This window comes from Nasonia vitripennis, chromosome 3 (genome assembly GCF_009193385.2).
Source record: "Nasonia vitripennis strain AsymCx chromosome 3, Nvit_psr_1.1, whole genome shotgun sequence".
NCBI classification, from domain to species: domain Eukaryota; kingdom Metazoa; phylum Arthropoda; class Insecta; order Hymenoptera; family Pteromalidae; genus Nasonia; species Nasonia vitripennis.
This window is the reverse complement of record NC_045759.1, coordinates 10,578,784-10,584,407: the sequence shown is the minus strand read 5'-3', so window position 1 is coordinate 10,584,407 and position 5,624 is coordinate 10,578,784.

The window sequence follows — 5,624 nt, the reverse complement described above, 5'->3', positions numbered from 1 at the left end:
GTGCCGCTCTTCCTCGGGACCGCGCCAGCCAGCCAGCCAGCCAGCCAGCAGCGCCGCGCGCCGCGAGTCTCTCTCCCTCTCGCGTAATTAACGGGATACACATGCGGCGAATTCTCCTCTGCACAGCCGCCCCCTTTTACTCTCGCTGGATTTTTTTCTCCGGAGGAGTTTGCTTTATGGTAATGGAGTAGGCACAAAGTGCTTTCCTTTTATTATTACGCAAGACCTGCTGAGGCTATGTATATAATTAAAAGGCCGAGCTTTTTCGGCTTATCCGCGGGAGCTATATATAGGCTCGAGTGAAGCCAATTATTTTTACGGAGGTCTATATGACAATAAAAGCTTTATACACTCGCTCGTTGTATTGCAGTCAAAGGGTTCGTTGCGTGAGTGTCTTTCTATTCGTCCTGTTGCCTTTTACGGCCTGCCCGCGGAACCTTGCGGATAATGATTTGCATTCGAAATGCTTGGACCTAATTGAAATCGTTCGCTTGTATAATGGGGTTCGTTTCCTTGAGGGTTATTTTTAAGTTAGTTTAGTCTAATTATGCCACGATATCTCGTTGAATGAAACAAGATTAACGCGCCGCTATTATTAGAATTTTCCAAAATCGATTTTGCGGAAGTGATATCGCGCGTCGTGTGTTTTGAAAGATAGAAATTATGCCGGGCGAGGTATCGGATATTTCCGATAGTCATTCTCGTGTACGCATGGTGTCGAAATAATTGGCCCTAAAAGTTTTCCGTGCGGCCTCTGCATCGCGACGAAGGTCGCTCTCTGCTGTGTGTTATACACGAAGTGAGCCAGAAAAATTCCTCCTTGGCATTGGGTGGCGCCTTATTAAAATTTTAAATATACAAGCGATAGAGAGCTTGGAATTTTTATTATCGGCGATAATTCGACAAGTGCGCTCGCGTTGACTTTTTTCGGCGGCTCATTCGCGTATACAATTTTGTAGTTCTTATCCGATTTATTGCAATGAAATGTATTTTTCGGCTCTTCGTTTCGCAACGGAATTCCTGAAATAATTTAAGAGCCACTGTATGCGGGTACTCCTTCGGAAGGAATTTTATGCGTACCGTACACACGAAACGATCTTGTATGCGTACGATTTTTCTCTCGAAAATCCGTATAATACGATCGTGTTTACGATATCCCGAGAAGAATATGAGTTAATTACGACGCATAAACTAGCGTATCGGCTGATAAAAAAATCGTAAAGTGCTCGGGTTAATCGGCACTTTCTGTCAGAAATAATTACGCCGCAGTGCCCTCCTTGCATATTATAAAAACGTTCGAGAAAAATTGCACAATCCTATATAACCGCACAATAAGCACGAGTGTATTCCACCGAAAAATTCCACATCATCCATCAAAGTAAAGCCTAAATCAGCCTGAAACTTCCTCGGATGACGCGTCGACAATATGCGACGCCCGATTGCAGCTGATGCAAGCAGCATATCAGCCCGCGCGAAATTACGTCAAAGAGATTCCTTACTCACTGTTTCGGGTGCCAGGTTCATCGCTGGACGATAAACGCGAATAATTCGCGCGTGGTTTCACGCTTTTTCAGAGAACACCGATCGAGGTCGCGCGCGCACACTCTCGCCCTCAAAGCGGGTTTCGTCATTTTTAATTTACAATATGGGACATTCCGTATCTACAGATGTAAAATACCAGCGAGCATCGCCTCCTCTCTCGATTCTCAAGGCGATTTCTCTATAGAAGAGCTGCCGATTTTTTCGCTTATCGTTATACCGTCGCGCGTCACTGCACTGCTGTGTTTATCATTGTTTACGAAGAGTGTATACGCGTGTATAAGGATGACGTTTATTGGGCACAGCCGCGAGAGAGCAGGTCCGAGAGTGTAACGAAAGTGAAATTACGATTCACGGGCGCGTTATGTAATTGCGCTGAGGCGAGAGTATAGAGTGGGAAAATATGTGCCGCCGAGAGCCTGATTTATGTGGACCATCGTGATTTATCGGCACACATGTCTCAGCGCTTTGCACAATATTGTCGCGTGAAAAAAAAAATTTGAGCGACGAAGCTTATCGCCGCACGGATAATCCTTTCGCCTCTTTTCCAGCTAATTAAACGATAAACCAGCTCACTCGCTCCTTTCGTTCGAGAAAAACGGAGGAACAATTAAGACACTCGTCGTCGGCGCGGCAATTCAGTGCCATCCAGCGCAGAAAGAAGAAACCAGTTTTTCCCGGCATATCTCACTCTCCTCCTCCTACTCCCCCGGCGCCCATAATTAATTACAAAATTACAATAAAATGAAGCAAAAATAATAATGAATTTTCAGGGCGAATATGCACCGGTTGAAAAGAAATAAAAATGCTGGCGCACCTTGCTCAACTCGAGCTGAGGAATATTCCGAATTCTAAGGATTTCGCTTACGACACAAAGGAATATGCGCGTGGCGTGTCATATAGCCGATCGTTAGATGAGAGAAATCGTGCAATAATTCACGCGCCCGGCGCTGCTGATGCAAACGCGCGGATCGTAAAGCGATGCCCCGCGCTGTAGTGCGCAAGGCTTTTCGATTGTTAATCGTATGCCTACGAATTCAATGGTTTTACGAGCGCGGATGTGGTCCCGTTTTGGCAGCTGGGCGTGCGTTTTCCCAGAAGAGAGAAAGAATAAGCGTTTTAGCTATAGACAGCTCTCTGGTATGTGCGTTAATTGTCGTTCTTAAAGGCAACGATCAGCGTAACCGAATTTACCTCGCACGGAGACTCGGTTCGCGCGCGATCTTGACCTCCCAACCCTTTTACCCGCAGCAACACGTCGAGTTATTACGCTAAAGAGACGTCAATAAGATAATCAATTTAAAGGGTCCACACGATATGTGTATATAATTAACGACCTAATCTGCGTCTCTCTCTCTCTCTCTCTCTCTCTCTCCCTCTTATAATAATAACAATAAAAACGGCTCGTGTAAAGCCGATAAAAACATTAAAAGCCAATAATTCTCGAACGTTTCAATCGAGGCTTCGTATTAAATCTCATTATTGTGGCTACAGAAGAAACAAGCGCATAATTTCTGTAAAGACAATTGCAACAAAGCATTGACTAATGCCAGTAACAACAGTAGAGCCGCGTGCGCATTGTATGCATTCGAGCTTCCGGGTATTGTAACTCTCCTATTAACTCTCGATGACTAAACTTTGGATGTTCCTATTCTAATACATCCTTGTTAGCGTCTCTCTCTCTCTCTCTCTCCGATCACGACTACGTGTACGCGACGCGCTTTTAATTATCCGCACACAGGATATTGCACGCACAGATACCGGTTAATATTTTCCATTACACAGAACGCAACCAACAACTCTGTAGAAGCTCTTATCGTTCCGCGAAATCCAAAGAAATTTCTCAACGACATTTTCGCCTGTACGCGTATAATACAATATTCCGCAAGAATAGCTCCACAGCGGTACGTCGGTGGCGGCAGCGCATCGGGAGAACCAGTTTCCAGAAATCTCAAATCTCCGCCGAAAACCCGTCCCCTCATAAGTATAGAGATCGAGCGCAACAAAAGCCTCGAGCGCTCGCGCGTCTATCCGCAGCTTCGAGCAAATTCCCTTACGCAATGCGGAAACGCGCGGCCCGTAACTTCCTGCTGCTATTACACAGACGGACACATGCGCGAGAGAGCTGCGTGCCTACATTAGAGCTCTGTGTGTATACTGTGTATATGCGCGTGGGTAACGAGGGGAGAAAATATCTGCGCTGCATCGTTCGCCGAAAGCTGGCTGCCTTCTCGAAATAATGTCTTCCAATGCGCCCATACACCGCACTTATTACGTAAACGAGAGCGTATTATATATATGTATATATATATATATAGGAACCGCGGGAGACGTAACCGCGATTTTCGCAACTGCCCTACGGTGCAAAGTTTACACTATGGGCGTATGCTCCTCTCTCATAATACCACCGCGCATGATGTATATAGAAGCTGTACCTTCTTTAAGCCTCTCTGGCGCCGCCGTACATGGGCATATTATACCTATATACACTTTTATGTACGCCCGCGAGAGAGCGCGCTCCGGTGCATTTTAAAATGCAAAGTACAAAAAGCTCCGCGCGGCGCGAATGACATATTATAGGTGTGCGCTCTCTCGCGGTTTTTTTTTACAGATTGCGAGAGAGTCGAGCTGCGACTTGCGCAATTCGGAGGCTCGAAAACAAGCCGTAAAATTGCTATTGAACGCTTCTCTCGCCCGAGAGCTGGACTGTCAGCTTGTCGATTATGTACATAGGAATCGTGACCGTTATCGCGGCCGAGCTCGCTTTTGTTGCTCCGACATGCGCGAATCGTTACGAGGTGCTTATTGCGAAATTTCAGAGGCTCCGAGACGAGAGTATGTGCTGTAATGATAATTAGATCGTGGTGTAATCGTCGGTGATAAGGCGCGCGACTAACGGATTTGATTCGAGAAAGAGCGAAAACAAGTGCTGCATAATGCTCGGTATAAGTGGAGCAGAGTGTACATAGTGATCGGAATCATTTCAATAGGTGGACATTTTTGCGGCGGAAAAGATCGGATCGATTTCACGCTCGACCACTGAACAACCTCGTTTCTTCATTGTGCACAAGTCAAGGTTCGATTCTAACAATGCGTACGTCGTGTATAGAAAAACGAGCCATCTTATACGACCATCACTCATTCGATAATCGGTGACCGATGAATCACCTGCGTCAATAAAAGAGATGGCTCGAAATTTCGCCTGTTATTACTTTCACTGTTCGAGCGAGAACGGAGGGTCATTTATTCTTAAATTTAAAAGTTCCAGCGCCGCGAACTGCGAACACCGTGCGTCAGCCCTCTATGGGACGCCGACACAACTATAGTTTATTTACCACGCGTATCTCGCGAAACAACGCAGATACCTGTCCTATCAACCTCGGGTCAGTGCGCGAGTGTATATCGATATCTCGCGATTTTTCACCGACGAAAAATAGCTTTTTAAATAGTCTCAGAGAATAGCGTTACAGCCTTTCAAACCAATATCGGGTTGAATAAACTTTTATCGAATTAATTAACCAAATTACTCGCGAGCCATTATCTAAACGATGATTAGAAAAACATCGAGCCAAGTATACATGTGCTCGTTATTGGAAACGCTTCGCTAATGTACACACATCGGACACGGCTATTACTATTATATCGCACTCCGAAACTATATCTATACCCCGCGCGCACCTACGTCACCATTCATCACCTGACTCACTATAATAAACTGCCTGGATTACAATTCCAGCGCAAAATTAAAGTGGCTCTTGTTAATAAAGTTGCGCAAGTCGTCTCTCTCTCTCCCTCCCCGTCACTGTCACTCGGGAAAATTGAATGAACGACGATTCGATAACGTTATTCGCTCGGAATCATCAGCATCAGGGGCGGGAAAAAATCAAAGCTCTTTTTTTCTATGTATTTATAGTTTAAGTATCTCGAAATCCCTCCACGCCACTTATAAATCAAAACAAACTTCGCCCCGTTCACTCGTCGGCTAATTCGTTATTCTATTTCTGCGTTTGTTTTCCCAGCGAGTTATTTACGTTCTTTTCGCGCGAAAATAACCACACACGCGAGCTCACTTGCGCCTCTTGACC